The 16354-nt window shown below is 43.6% G+C and overlaps 1 protein-coding gene across 7 annotated transcripts in view; it reads right to left on the bottom strand.

Moving 5' to 3' along the window:
* The window catches only part of TIAM1 (TIAM Rac1 associated GEF 1), a 397588-nt gene that overhangs the window by 201852 nt on the left and 179382 nt on the right, over nt 1–16354 (bottom strand). For 3 of the 7 annotated variants that reach the window (XM_060297859.1, XM_030880743.2, XM_060297862.1), the window contains exon 1: nt 4399–4595. The exons of 3 other annotated variants lie outside the window; for them this stretch is intronic. The gene's annotated coding sequence lies outside the window, so the exon portion shown is untranslated. Of the gene's footprint in view, nt 1–4178; nt 4326–4398; nt 4596–16354 lie in introns of those variants that run through there. One more of the 7 variants, XM_060297861.1, reaches the window with a different exon arrangement.

Below are 16354 nucleotides of genomic sequence, written 5' to 3'. Positions count from 1 at the left end.
CCTCCTCTGAAACCTTAATGAGATAATACAGGAAAAGTACCTCATATGCTGTAGACACTAAATAAATCAGTATATAGTATTCATATTTTAATGGTCAAAGAAGCATTTACCAGGGCCTTATTCCACGAAGGCTTTGTAGAAAGCACTTTGGCCATGCTGATTTTTGCCCACCCAAAGCTCATAATTTATGAAAGTCAGAATTCTCAAACACTAAAGCGTAGGATTCCAAGGTATCACATGAGGCTCTATGATCTAGTCCAAGATCTCACAAATCCATCCCGAACCATTAAAAAGTACAGCTTTCCAAAAGTGATGACCTCTCTCCCAAAAGTTTTACCAATGAACACCATGCTCATACTTTGTGTTCAAGCAAGAGAATCAAAATCAGCTGGGGAAGCGGTGCTGTAAAACGCTGAGGAAGACTAGGGGCTCTCTCGCTCTCCATCCTCATAAAAACACCAGCTAAAACAAACAGCAGCTCTGGTGCTGTTAGTCAGTACTCGGGGGCACAGCGGACAGGCCAGACCAAGGGTAGTTAGTTAATCAATCTACTGTCTTGGAAAGTAACTCCATGGCAGGGACCAATTCATTCCACAAAATGCAAACCAAGACTCACTCCTTGGGCAGAACAGCAAATGACGTTGGCACCGCCCCACAAAGCCTTTTCCCGGTTCACAATCCCTTCCTGTGCCCTGTTCAGCACTTTGCAATACTGGATGCCTAAATAAATATTAACTAATTATGCCGTATATTCCCCAGGATCTTTTCAGTGGAGAAACCCCACGGAGCAAACAGCTAGTTTGGTGACTTCAATAACACTATAATCCTTTGTGCAGGAATATTAACCAGCCAACCTCCTCCGCCCCGTGTTCTTCCTTTCCCTTCTTGGTTATGAGATCAGCCGTAGCATCCAACAATCCACACTTCCCCCCAAAGCACAGAGGAACTGCAAGCTCAGGAAAAATATTCTAGGAAAATGCAGCGGCGATACAAACTCGATATGGTGATCACCGCCCCGTCTACCTCCCAGTTCAATTCTCCCTGTCTACCTCACAGTTCAATTCTGTGAGTAACTAAACAAACTTTCCCTTTAAAGAAGCAACCCCGCTAACTTACAAACCAGTTTCTGCCAAGTTTTGAGCTTTGTACCCGTTTCATTTGTACCCTAAAGACAGCAAAAAAAAAAAGGAGGAAGAAAGGAAAGAAGGAAGGGAGGGAGGGAGGGAGGGAGGGAGGGAGAGAGGGAGGGAGGGAGGAAATAAGAACACAGAAGTGAGACCCTCAAGGAGGTGAGATGAACTGAAGGGAAAAATAACAATGATCCCAGGAAGGTAAGATTAAAAGTGGAGGGGAAGAAACATACAGCCAGTTTACCACCAATCAACTAGGATAAGATGAAAATACTGGTAATTCCATCTCCCCATAATGAAGAAAAAACAAATGATAGAAGTGGTATTGTTTTATTCTGTTGCAATGACCTTGAAGGAAGGCACTGAGAGAACTATAGTATTGGAAAAGGGTAGGAGAGGAAAATACTCAGTGTACTACAATTTAATAAGTGTCTACTTAGTGCCAAACCACGAGACAGGTACCTTACATGATAACTCATATAGAAATCTCACAGCAGCCGCCCCCCCCAAAGCAGTTTTCATTATTTCCATCTCACAGTAGGGGAAATGCAGGCTCAGAGAGGTTAGGTAATTTTCCCGGGGCCACTCAGCTAAAAGTGACAGAGCAGGAATTCAAACCCAGCTTCTTCTGCCTCCGAAGTTCTTGTTCTTATACTGCCACATACTCAGAAAGATTTTCTGAGAAAACCAAAATGCCAAGGCTCATGCATTAAATATGAACCAAAATGAAACATTCTTCCTCAGTCATTACAGCAAATTTTCTGTGCCTCAGTACAAAGTTAACCTGCACTGTGAAGCGGGTTGAAAGCACCTCCAATCCACATTAAATTACCAGTAAGCCTTGTGTAAGTTCTAGTTAGATGTTTCTAAAACAATCTCGCAGGGTGTGTCCCAGTGAATCTACAAAACCCACCTTACAACAACTTGATCCGACGTGTGTAATACTCAAGAATACAAGGTATGTTTTCATAAAACTAAAAAACATTATGTCAAAGACACATAAAGATAAATACATAATGTCTTCACACAACTAGCAGACTCAGTTACTTAGTTTTACAGGATCTTGAGATCTTTTTTGACAGAGTTCCACAGGGCAGAATTTTTTAAATGCATGTAAATTTAAAAGAAGTGGTCTTTGTTTATGCTTCATTTAAAATACAAACAAAACCAAGGTTGGGTCTTTCAAAAGACCAATAAAACTGATGATACTTTAGCAAGGCTGATCAAGAAGAAAAGAGAAAAGGCACAAATAAGCAACGCCAGAAATGAAAAAGGAAACATTTCTACAGATGCTATAGTCCTTAAAAATATTATGAAAGAATATTATGTGTCACTTTATACCAATAAATTTTTTAATGAAATGGGAAAATTTCCATTTAAAAAAACAAAACTAGCTACTAAACCAAGATTGTCTTAATGGTCCTATTGCTATTGAACAAATTGAACCTGCAATAAATTAAAAAAAAAATTCAAATAGGCAGAGCCACACCAGGTTATTTATGGGAGACGTAAAGGAACTGTAAGAAAAAAAAATGATACAGAAGTTATAACACCTGCAAGGTGATATGATAGAGTAGAATTAACCGAATTTCAAATGTCTGTGTGATGTTCCCCAGCAGTCCCACGCGACAGTGTCTAGAAACCTTTATGAATAATATATTCCCCCTTCTCCCGCGGAGGATTCCTGTTCCATAAAACTCCACCAGCGAGGGTCTATTAGTCAGTTTCACCAGAACTATCACCAGATCCAGTCTGGTTGTCTTTCCTGTTGGGTGAGTTGCTAAAGGTTCCTTGGGAGGTAGGAGGAATCAGCAGCAAGTTCGTATCTACCTGCATGTTCTTTTTGAGCCCATAGCAAGCTAGAAAGCAGGGCTCCAGCAGCCGTGCCAGCCTGGACCATGCAGCCTGTTGTTCCTCCCTGGGACATGTCTAGAGTGGTTGAAAAGTAATTTCATTTTACTTCTGTATCATAAACTTCAGGGAAGGTGGAGGGTGAAAGCAAACTATGTAAAACTGTGGCCACAGCAACCTGTCCCCTGAGCCCCCAAGTTCAAGTGGGCTGGGAAAGCCAGGTTCTTCCGTTCTGGTATTAGAAGAATGACAGAATCAGCTACTAACATCCTCCTAATCGCACCCACCCCAGACCTGGGAGAAACATTTGTAAAATGCAATTTGGTTTTCTACAAATAGAGTGAGATCCACACATTTATTAACCTTCTTTTCTGGCCCTAAAAGGAAGACAATTCTCTAAAAATTCTTACAAAGCATTAGCTTACAAAACACACACACACACACACACACACACACAGCTCACACTGCTCTGTACTGACCTGCTGATCAGATATGAAATAGATGATACAGATAACAGTTAACCCTAAAGCCTCCACCTAACTCCCTCTGCAGTGAGTAAACACCACACGTGTCAAATGAAAGCTCCTGAGGGCCTCGAAACAAAACCTAAAGAATGTTTGCACTTGGCCAAGTTCATCGTTTGCTGAGACGTATGAAGTGTCTCTTGCAATCATCCCAACCCCGGTACCACACTCCACCCAAACTTCCTCTCCCCTTCCCAACCGAAATTGACTTAGGCAATCAATCTAAAGATAAACCAGCTGCCACAGAAAAACTAACATTTTTCAACAAAGAAAAAAGATCCACATAAACATATATAACACCTCAAGAGCCAGGAAGCCTTGAGCTGAACTCACTTAAATCAGACACAAAATAAACGAGAAACCGAGACTTCCGATGGATGCCTCACTCCAGAACTCCCATCCAGGAGCCTGCTGGGTGCCACAGCTTCAGGTATTACTTTGGAAGTTTCTGTCACTTAAATCCCAAGACTTTCACGGGGTTCATTTTCAAAGACACTGAGCCGTAATTACTGAACGCGCAGCAGGACCTTTGGGGACAGGGCGCATCTTTGGTGGGTAACATGATCCCACAGCCTCCTTCCCAATCCCGGACTCTGTGCGCGGTCCCTGGTTACAGAAGGCAAGTGAAGCGCTTTCGAAGCCCGAACCCCTTTTCCCTGAAGCTAAAACTTACATGGGTGGCGTCGCTGGGCAGCCCCAGGGCAGCGTGGAGTCGCGGCTCGCCGGCCCCGGGAGTGGGGCTCGGGGCGCACAGGTCCCCGAGCGGCAGCTGCAGAACCCGGGGCTCTCATCCCGCCTCTCCTAGCCCAGAGCCACCCTCCGAGGCTGGCCCACACCACCCAATACAAAGAAATTTGCCGGAGAAAAGAAAGGGTTTTTAAATTCAAGCTCACCACTGCTCAGCAAGGCGCACATGCTTCTCGCGTCTTGCTTCCCATCTCTCAAACTTCCAGTAACACAAATGAGGAAGCAGCAGCCTTCCCCCGGCTTCTGGCAGTGGGAGTGGGCGTAACTTGTGAAGTTTCGTGCTATGATGAATCTGGTCATTTGGGTGTGTTGGAGAGGGTTTGTGGCTCCTCCCCGCCCACCGTCACCTCCCTGCTCTCCGCCTCCTCCAGTTTAATTCTCCCCTTTGGAGCTGGCAACGCCGCAAACTCCTCTGCGCTCAGCTCCTCCCATCCTTAGGGGAAATTAATTCCTAACAGGTTTTAACCATTTTACAGATGAACCTGGTCGCCCTGCAGAAAGCCTAAGTTCTTTTCAAATTATTTTTCGATAGCACATGGCAAGAAAGCAGTGCCTCTTACCGGATTTAAGAGGCTATAAATCTTCAATAACTGCTCAGCACCCCCTCTTCCCCGGCAGGAATGTGGGCGCTTTAGCAAGTGGAGACCTAATTCCTGAACATCTAGTTTAAAATAGTGGAGGACGGGAAAAAAGGAAAACAAACAAACAAACAAACAAAAAAACACCTGTCAGGGCTTCCCTGGTGGCGCAGTGGTTGAGAATCCACAGTGAAGGGGACACGGGTTCGAGCCCTGGTCCGGGAAGATCCCACATGCCGCGGAGCAACTAAGCCGGTGCGCCACAACTACTGAGCCTGCGCTCTAGAGCCCACGCACCACAACTACTGAGCCCAAGAGCCACAACTACTGAGCCCACGTGCCACAACTTCTGAAGCTCACATGCCTAGAGCCCGTGCTCCACAACAAGAGAAGCGACCACAATGAGAAGCCTGCGCACCGCAGAGTAGCCCCCGCTCGCTGCAACTAGAGAAAGCCCGCATGCAGCAACGATGACACAATGCAGCCAGAAACGATAAATAAATAAAATAATAAAATAAATAAATTTATTTTTAAAAAACACCTTTCAGCTGGCTATCTTTCCTTTAAAGCTTATTACAAAATATTTCAGATATACAGAAATATATTTGAAAATAATATAATGAACCATGCAACACAAAAATTTAAAATTACCAATCTTGTTGAAGCCAACCGTAAACACCTCCCTGAAATGCATCCCCGTTTTCCTCCTCTTTGAAATATAACTGCTATAAATTTGATTTCCCAAGAGCAATTTTTATATCAGTTTCTAAAAATTCTAAGGGACACATGCTAACAAAGTTCACCCGAAAGCAATCCAATGAGTATCTTTCACCTGGGCTTGCTCTTATTTCCCAAACAGAAGTTAAATTAAGTAAAACTTAAAAGGACTAGACATTAAATCAAGCCTCAGGTGGCTGGTTAAAGAGAATGAAAGAAATCACAGTATAAGAAAATAGGATATCTGGAATGACAAGCAAGAGGCCGTATCTGAAAGAGTTGAAGCATTCATGGACGAAACTGATAGATTAATACAGCATTATCGTTTTACAAGGTTAATTAATAGCTGTGTCAAAAGCCAAGGATACTGACCCGCATTGCAAGGGGCTTTTTTTCAAACAAACAGCCTACAGAAATAGAAACACAGCATTCATCATGAAAGAAGTCCTAATTGCTCAAGTGCCTGCCGGAGTTATTATAGGCTGGGAGCAATACTCAGAAAAGGGAACCTTCAAGATAATCATGATAAAAATCAAAATGGTAAAAACCATGATCCGTTCAAAATTGATTCAAAATTGAATAAGAAGTAGATACCTAGTTCATCTTTATATTCCCACTACCTTGCAGAGAGGCTAACATAAATAGAAATGTAATAACTATTTGATAAATGAATGAAGCAAACAAACAAGAGAATGCCCATGAAGACTTCTGAAGGAGCAGAATGAAAAGAGAGTGGATAGAGCAGTGGTCCTTAACAGGAGGGGACTTTGCCCCCAGGGAATATGTAGCAATATCTGGAGACATTCTTGGTTGTCACGACTTGGGGGTGCTATGAGCATCTAATCGGTGAAAGTCAGGGATGCTGCTAGCCATCTTAAAAAGCACAGGAAAGCCTCCTACAGCAAAGCGTTATCTAGCCTAAGATGCCAATGCTGCTAGTGAGAAAATCTCACATAGAGGTTTCACTATCAACTGTCGATTAATTGACTTATTCCATCTATGACCATCAACGTTATAAAGAGACTCTGCTGGGACCTACGAAAATATAGCACAGCATTTCTCCTTCATTTCCACTGTACAGCATGTGATGGCTGAGGACCATCTATGTGGGCTCAGAAGAAACTGGGCACTGGGGTCAGAATCAGTAAAGCAGTTTACTGGCTTGGGGCACAGCCTCAGGTCCATGCAGCTCACTAAGCCAACAACTTGTGTTGAATTTGGAGGCTGATAATCAAGAAGGGGTGGGAGGAAGAGGCTGGAAAGCCAGAGTATCAGCTTTAGAATCACCGCATGGTTGGGGAAGGAGGCATGGTGCGCAAAGTGAAAGAGATGTGAAAGATACACGGGGTCAGGCTTATCCCGGACACATCAGTCATTTCTCTATTGACGGTCACTAGCAGGAGACACTCCATTGAGAACAGGAAGGACATTTAATCTCATTACAGCTTATCGAAAAGCAAGTTACAAATCACTTACAGGAAAAAGAATGCCAACATCACAAAGTTTACCAGTCAGGGTGAAGGACTTACAAAGTGGAGACATCTTTTCTACAGGTTTTTCTGGTCTTATCATTACCTAATAAGTATTTCTTTTAACTGGAATGCCATATTTTTTTTTTTCTTTCTTGAATAAGAAAGAGTTTTGCTGTTGCTGGGGGGTGGGGGGAGGTGTGGCCAGGCAGGGGGCAGTGGGTTTGTTCATCTTGAATCGCCCTTGAAACCTAACAGATGGTAGGTTCTCAATAAATGCATGTGGGATTAAACTGAAGGAGTACCCCCACTTTATTGCTCACCTCTCAGGCCAGGAAATAAAGAGTCCCCTATACTTGCTTCTGGGGGAATCCGCAGGGCACCCTGAGTTCAAGAGTCTGAGTGACCTGTGAGCGCATAGAAAACCTGTTGGTTTCGTTCAGTGGCTGACAGATTGCCAAAGACCTGACACAGGTGAAAGCCCGTCAAGATCAGAACCCAAGAGGTCCCCAAGCAGCGGCCACCAGCCTCACAGTGGGACGTCTCTGTGCACCAAAGCGCTTACTCCTATAACAGAAGGAAGAGTGCCAAGCTGTGGGTCCCCTCCAAACACCACTTGACAAAGTGGCGTTAAGGAAGACACTTGAGCCCTCCTTAAGTTACCAGCTTCTTAACCTGAGGTTTCTGATGCCACTCATTTTGCTTTTAAAAAGTCATATGAATTTAGGAAAAGAAAAAGCGACCACAGTTATGAGCCGGACCAAAAGAAATGAACTTAAGCGTGAAAGTACTGTATTTCTGTTCCAGAGAAATGCAACCAGTAGAGGGCGCACAACTGACTTTTGTTTTTAACAATTATCCACCATCAGGATAAACCTGGGGACGATGTTAAATGAACCAAGTTACAAAAATAATCACGCACTACCACACATGGGGAAAAAAAAAAAGATTATAAGCTAGCCTCCTCATTTTATAGGTTTGATTTCAGGTCTTCAAAATATATACTGTTTTCCAAATTTAAATGGCATCATAACAGCATAATACAACATTTAAGTAAATAAGATAGGCACTGAACACAGCATGTTTAATTTAAAACTAAAATGTTTTTCTTTTTTCCCTAGGAATGAGCAAAATTAAACTTGCTCCATAATTTATAATGCTCTATTTTATTTTTATTATTTTTAGTTTCATGTTGGGTAAGAAGTTTTTCATACGCTAACATCTACTGTAAATGTTTTCAAAAGCCTTTACTAAGTGATGGTGCTAGACCAACACCACCATGTCACTAATCCAAAAATCTGGAATATTTTTCCAAAATGTTTATTTTCACTTATATTAAAAGTCATCCAGCATTATTTTTCCTATTTCTGTAGGCTCTCAAATTTCCACAATCTGATTCAATAAGCTTAGTATTTCACTATCGAGAGGCTTAGAATTATTTGCAGATATAAAGTCTGTACCTCCTTCCTTTTGAAAAATATAAATTACAATGTTTAAAAAAGCAAAAAAAAAAAAATTTTGAAAAAAACTACAAGCCATGACGCCCTTATATGGTATTTATACTGTAAATGGATATTTACACAAGAGCTAGCTCAACAGACATAATTAATTATAATTAATTAATCACTCAATTAATACCTGTTGGGAAACACCATTTGGTACGTGGGGAAGAAAGCCACAAAGAATTAAACTTCTCTCCTTCCCTTTGTCAGTTGAATTTACACTAAGAAACCAAAAAATTCCAGAGAGTTTATCCTCCCCAAAGATTTTTACTTAGTCTTTAACTTGCTTAGATCTACAATTGCATTGTAGATCTCACTGCATACAGCTATTGCATTAGATCAACAATAACTGGCTTTTAAAATTCCTTTTAAATTGTGCTCTCAACAGCACAAATGCCTTCCTTAAACAAGAAGCTTCTGGATTATCTGTTCAAGGGTCTTCAAAACCAACTTGCTCAGGAATCGAGGAAGCTTAACCCAAAAGCACTACAATCAGCTGAACTGACAAGGTCTGCAAAGTTGTTACCAGTGCCTGCAATGGAGCTTCCCACCACCATCCCCAGCTTGCATACGGAGCTAGGAAGGAGGGTTCCCAGGAACAAGGTAAGCAGTGCTCACACCAACCTGCCATCACCTGTGTCACCTTGTATCAGCAACAAAGCTGGGGAGAAAGTGTGTTCTCCTCATCAAGCTAGGTGACGCCCAGAAGGGGTGTTAATTAACACAGTCAAATGAGCTGAATCCAAATAAAAAGACATTCCCCAGCATAATTACAGATCCTGTTAATCCTATGATGTCACCATGGAAATTCAGAAGCTTGTTCATGAATACATTTTGCAGCTGGCTGACAACTGATTGCCAAAATCAATTTTTTATATTTGAAGCTGATTGAAAGTCTAAATATGGATCCATCCCACCCACTCCCGGGCTTGGTGATCTGAGGATCCGCTCAGGAAACTGACATGTTTGAAAACCCTTGGTTCAGCCCTGGACGAGGCCTTCCTTCTCTCTGAGAGAAAACCAAGGTTCGTCCTTTCAGGCAATGTCTTGATATGCAAAGCCCTCATTAAATTTGATTTGATACAAGAACGTTTTACAACTTGAAACTCTGTACCCACCAAACTTAGAGACGCTTAACATAGGTTTCTCTGTCTGAAAACCGAATGCCTAACCAATAAGCAGAAATATTCCTGAGAAATACAATGTCTGCCAAAAAGAGGCCAAGCGAACTCTAATAGTTTGCTTTTAGAGGCAACCTCCAGGATACACTGCAGTGACTTGAGTGTGTGGCAAGGTCCCTAAAATCTGCAGGCTTCACTTTCCTCAACAATTTAAATGATGGTGTTCAAATTAATTTTCTCTGGCTTCCTAGCCGGGGGGGGGGGGGGGGGGGGGAATATATATATATATATATATATATCTTCCAATTATATGCTTCCATGATTTTAAAATTCTCATTGGCTTTCGCTGCCCCAAATTACATTTCTTTACAGAACAACTTTTATCTCACATGCCAAGGTCGAGAGTTTCAGGACTCAGTGGTGGCCCACATATGTATAACTGAACCCACGCTTGTAACTGGAAGGGTGACGGGGAGAGGGGAGGAAGTGCAACCAGAGGATAAAGGTAACAAAGAAGACAGAGGAAAAGTCCGTGAACCCTTAGCCCCTACTAGCAATCGCCCATAGGGGGCCAGATGCTGTCCTACCCACACACACAGTGAAGCTGTCGCTTCCAAGGGCCCTGTATGCCTTGCACAAGAGGTACATGTGGTTGCTGGGGGTGAGAGCATCTGGGTTCTCACTGGTGTGGGATCTTTCAGGCACCTCTCTGCTTGGCCACAGTAAACAATAATGATTACCACTGGCACTGAAAGTCGGATCACGCTGAATAACGAAAGGACAAAGATAAGAAGTCAAGTTCTAATTTTCAGACCCGCCTTCTTTCCAAAGAACATGTAGCCAGGATAACCTTACCATTCAGTACTGTAGAGCCTCCTGGAAAAGCCGGGTCAGGGAGCTTTCCCACTGGGGAGGCCTCATCTGGTCCTGGGAGAAGCAAGGACAGGAAGTAAGACGACCTTGTTCAAGTCCAGGCTCCACCAACAGCCAGGTGAGAAACTTAAAGCAAGCCATCCAGCTTCCCCTTCAGTGAAATGGGAAGTTGAAATCGATGCCTTTGACGATGGGCTGCATAGGTTAACAGGCTTTGTACAGGCACATGCCTAATATTTTCCCTAAACAGTAAAGGGCATTACACAGGCAAAGTCAGTTTCCAAACAGGAAAGAAGCAAAGCCTGTATCTCAAGCTATGGTAGTGTGTAGAATGTTTTTGATGTTTTTATGTTGATATTACTACAATATTTTGGTAATGGATAAAGTACAGTTGAGACACTAGTTACATGTCAGATAAGAGAGCGGGGGCCCTTCCAAGACCCCAGAGCCACAGAGAGACCTCTTGAGCCCTCCCTGTCGGGTCCCTATTGTGGAGAAGCATCAAGTCCCCTCAAGAGTGTCACTAGGGCTTCCCTGGTGGTGCAGTGGTTGAGAGTCCGCCTGCCGATGCAGGGGACACGGGTTCGTGCCCCGGTCCAGGAAGATCCCACATGCCGCAGAGCAGCTGGGCCCATGAGCCATGGCCGCTGAGCCTGCGCGTCCGGCGCCTGTGCTCCGCAACAGGAGAGGCCACAACAGTGAGAGGCCCGCGTACCACCAAAAAAACTAAAAACAAACAAAAAAAGAGTGTCACTAACACTGAGCCACATCAGCCCTTGGCACTCACCAGGGACAGCTAATAAAACAGTATTTGGTTTTGTTTTTCATGAGCGAGAATACTTTTATTTTATATTAAAATACATCAGTAATTGTCATTTCACATTTTCTGGACCGGAACATATCCAGGTGAAGCTGGGTGGGAAGGACACACCAAACACTTGGGTACAATGGTGAAGAGAAAAGGACCACACCCACAGATGCATTTCTAACACCTGACACCTGACAGAGCTCTCTGCTAGTGACAGGGACATAATCAATTACAATTAGGGGACTTCTCATGTTGGGGACATGCTAATGGAATCCACTTGTCTTGCGTTCCCCTCCAAGCGCTCGGGCATGAGATTTTATGGTCTCTAGGAGCACAGGGTACCATTTTCCCTAAACGAAGATCCAACTGCAAAGGTTATTTTCAATCAGGAAATACAACAAGCCTATATCTCAAAATATTAAATGGCCTGAGGTAAGGCAATAGACACATGGAGGGTCACAGACCCATATACCTAAGAGCAGAAAGGGGGGAGGGGATCTTACAAATCACTCATTCATCTGAGGTCAGAGGGTTAAGGGACCCCCCTCAGGCGCACAGAATAAAATGATGGCAGATTCGGCCTAGAAGCCAGATCTACTGAAACAAACCTGCTGTACGTTCCACCAACTCAATTATTACCTGCTTTTAAAAAAAAATTCCATCAAATAAACATTAAAGACAGTATATGCAAATATAATTCCGTACCCCAACACAGTACAAAAGGCATATATAAATAAAAAGTGATATACATTGATCCCATCTGAAACTAAGAGCAAACCATAATAACTGGACGCATGAGAAAATTCTTGGCTCAATCCCAAGCAAGCAAACAGGAGGATCAGAGACCTGGGATGGAAGGATACAGTCAATCTAGGATGGCTGAAGGCAGGCTGATTCACCAGCAGACAGTATCCTCCCAAATCACGGTGGTGAGCTTGGCAAGACTGTGGGGGAAGCCTGGTAGAGACATGGGACACATTCAGGTACGCCCAAGGGGTCATGGGGGTGCCATGGTCAAAGACAAGGACTCCCCCAGTTAGGGAAGTCCTACTCCTAGAGTCCCGAGAAGTTAAAATATATCTCTACAGATGCTGAAAAACAGCATCATTTCTCACGTGCACATGAATGTTCACTGCAGAATTATTCACAACAGGTAGAAAGTGAAAACAAACCAGGTGTCCATCAGCAGGTGAATGGATAAACAGAACGTGGTCTGGTCCACGTAGTGGAATATTACTCAGTTATTAAAAGGATGGAGTTTTGATTCATGTTACAATACAGACGAACCTTGAAAATATTATGCTAAGCGACAAGGTCAGACACAAAAGGACAACTAGTGCATGATCCCACTTATATGAAATATCTAGAATAGGCAAATTCACGGAGAGAAAGAGGAGCTTAGAGGTTACCAGACGCTGAGGGGCAGGGGAAATGGAGAGTTACTGCTTAATGGTTAGTGTTTCTTGGGGTGATGAAAAAGTTTGGGACGTAAAGAGCGGTGACTGCTGTACGACATTGTGAATGTAATTACTGTCACTGAATTATACACATAAAAATGGTTAAAATGGCAAATTTTATGCTATATATTTTTTATCACAATTTTTTTTAATGATTCAAAAAAGACATATCATTTTCAGCCTACTGGCTCAGGTACAGGTAGCTTTTCAAAATACTGCTGTTAAAACCAAAAGTAATCGAAACTTTAAGCACATTAACCAAGCTTTAAAAGGTGCCTTTCTCCTTGTCACATCACCAAGATCTTAATCCTACACCTGAAAGAGCAAATTTTTCTCTGATTGTAAGTGATAAAATGGGATTGTCTAATCTATAAAATTCAATCTCTTATAAGCATGAAGACAAAACGAGGCACACCTTTGCACATCAAGAGCTTTCCCAGGTGCCAGGTGTCACACCTGTACGGAATGTCATGGATCCACTTCCAGTAACCCATCCCAATCCCAAATGGCAAAGCAGAACATGAAGACAGAGAGGGTGGGATCTAAGTCTAGAACCGAAAGCGGAGGAAATAAATCAAATTCAAATTACCAACTGAAAGTACTAAACGGCACACATCTTAACACACCACATTTTACGCACTTATCCCATTCAACAGACCTAGACTGGCCAGGAATTCCTTTTCTGGTCACAAGCCTATCACCTAAATTTTTGTAAAGCCTCAGTCCCTCATCTGTAAAATGGGTTATAGTAGTATCTCGCTCATGAGGCTATGCAAGGCTGTCACTGACATTTCCTGAGTACTTTGTGAAAACCATAGGGCTGGGGTCTGCTCATCTATTTTTGTACCTGGTCCTCATGCCAACTCAACAAAGTACTATGACTGGACCCATTCTACAGAAAAAGAGACTGAGACACAGAGGTTAAGTGAGCTGCCCTGCCCGAAGCTACTCAACAAGTAGGAGGCAGGTCTGAAATTCGAACTTGGCCTCACTTAGGCTGGAACCCCAGCTCTCCCGGATCTTATTGCTACAGTTGGCCTGTAGGCTTGTCATCGTCACTGACCTGGGCAGCCTCACACGCACTGCGTTTGTCTATATTATTCTTATCACCTTTAGTATTCAGATTCTGGGCTCACAAAGTCACAGAGCTGAGTCTGATTCCTGAAGGCTGCACTTACTCACGGGGCACCTCATCTCCCTCCCGAGGCCAAATGTAGTGGGAAAAGAACATATTTCAGGGTTTGTCATGAAGCTCCTAGAAGGTAATCATCACCCTGTCTGAGAAAGATGACTGAACAAAGTATCTAAGATGAGCAAGTTAAACTGGGCAACAGTCAAGGAATATGCCTCATACACACGTAGAAAATTTCTAAATACGTTCAAAGGGGCCTCTCCCATAAGCAAGATCTCCTGCAAGAGGCAAGTTCAAGGTCCGGGTTGAGATAATGAACCATCAGGTGGGTATTTTATACTAAGCTATGTGCAATGTTGGTTCACAGCCAAAAGAAATACACGATGAGCAGAATCTTGCTTGAGCTCAACCAGTTCGCACTCTCCCAGACTTCCTGGTAACGTACAGCAGGTGTTTCACAGGATGACACACTGCTCTTGACGTAGGTACCAAGAGTTACGCATGCCTGCTGGTTGGTATAGAGGAGGCTCGTGCAAGCGGGCTGACCGCTGCTTCACTAGATCACCTGAATCACCACAGCTCAGTCTTCCACTCCCAGCTTCGTGGCTTCTGAGAAAAGGAATTTCTCAGCATTGGGTCACAAGGACGCCAACCCGCCAAGCTTGAGAATCCTTGCAGAGGGCTGGCTCGGCTCCAACGCGTTCACACGACTTGCTCAGGCTTGGGCTTATGACTCAGACTCGTCACTCCTCCCAAAGCCCTGTATCCTGAGAGCCTTTGTTGGTTTTTCTGGCCACAGATGAACTCAGCCCATTCAAGCACAGCTGTAATCCCGTCCACACATAACTTTCCATTGGCGAAAATTAGTCAGGGAGGCTGGGTCTGAGGTCAGCAGCCCCCTGAAGGAAGACCCCCTACCCCCCACCACAAAAAAATATCAAATATAGCTGTTAATGAACTGCCCATTTCCAGTCTCATAGACACTACTAGCACATACATGGAGCCTACTGACTCCGTGGACTTCAATAACCAAAAACAATATTCTTGGCCTTTGGCATCAGCATGGGATTTCGTTTTCATAAGGCTGTAGTGCCAGCTCGTGCTATTTGCTCCCATGGGGCCCAGCATTTGTTCTAAACATACATGGACCACAGATCTCAGCTCTTTACTCAAGGTACCTTCTCTGTGGGGTCCTCCCAGCCACTCCCCCAACTGCCTTCCCCCACCTCTCTCCCCCGGCACATCTCCTTTCCCACTTCCCTGCTTTATTTTCTCCTCCTTTATACACACTAAATTTTCTTACTTTCCTATTTTCTTATTTATTGTTTCTCTCCCCACCCACTAGAATGTAAGTTCCACAAGAGCAGGGACTTTTATCTATTTTGCTCTCAACTCTATCTCAAGTACCTAGAAGAGTGCTTGGTACATGGTGGACCCTCAACAAATATCTGTGGACTGAAACTGAATAGACCCTCGTGATGATAACCAAGATCAGAAGCATGATCAAGACCACCCAGGCCTGAGATCGCTCCTTAAACCACAGAGCAAAGTTCTCTGCCACTTTCCTTTAGAATCCCACATAGCAAGAAGGGAAATAGTGAACAAGGGGAGAAGTATACATTTATTCCACCAATACACAAATAGTTGGGCTTTGCGACTTGTAACCCTCACTAAGAATTTTCAAGACACTGCATGCTGAATCTCCAAAATACATAGGATGGAGGGAGACAGGAGAAGATGGCGGAAGAGTAGGACGCGGAGATCACCTTCCTCCCCACAGATGCATCAGAAATACACCTACACGTGGAACTGCTCCTACGGAGCACCCAAAATACATAGGGTTGTTAACAGAAAGGGGGAAAGATGCCAATAATGCCTCCATAAAGTCAACCTCAAGGATCCCACCCTCAGTTCACTGGCTCCCATCCTCCTGGACCACTCCCTCTCAGGCCCTAACCCAAATACCCCTCCACCTTCTGCTGGCCCTCCCAGCCTGGCTTCCTCACAGCCCTCCATGGCCCATCATTAAATTCTCTTTCTTACTTCCTTGCCCCTCTATTACTTGGTCCCATCTGCTTGGCAAATATGCTAACGTGGTCAAATCCAACAAAGTGCCTGGTTTGTAACTGCACCCAGACAGTTGGCTCTGGCCGAGGGGGAAAAAAAACCCATGACCACTAATATCAAGTGCCTTTAAATGAAATCAGCAATCTCCCACCAAAGTTCCCAGTCCATTCACATCCACTCACGAATGCACCCCAGTGTTCACTGCAGCACTATTTACAATAGCCAGGACATGGAAGTAACCTAAATGTCCATTGGCAGAGGAGTGGATAAAGAAGATGTGGTACATATATACAATGGAATATTACTCAGCCATAAAAAAGAATGAAATAATACCATTTGCAGCAACCATGGATGGACCTAGAGACAGTCATACTGAGT

Source organism: Globicephala melas, chromosome 4, assembly GCF_963455315.2.
Source record: "Globicephala melas chromosome 4, mGloMel1.2, whole genome shotgun sequence".
NCBI lineage: Eukaryota > Metazoa > Chordata > Mammalia > Artiodactyla > Delphinidae > Globicephala > Globicephala melas.
This window is presented reverse-complemented; position numbering and strand designations above follow the sequence as displayed.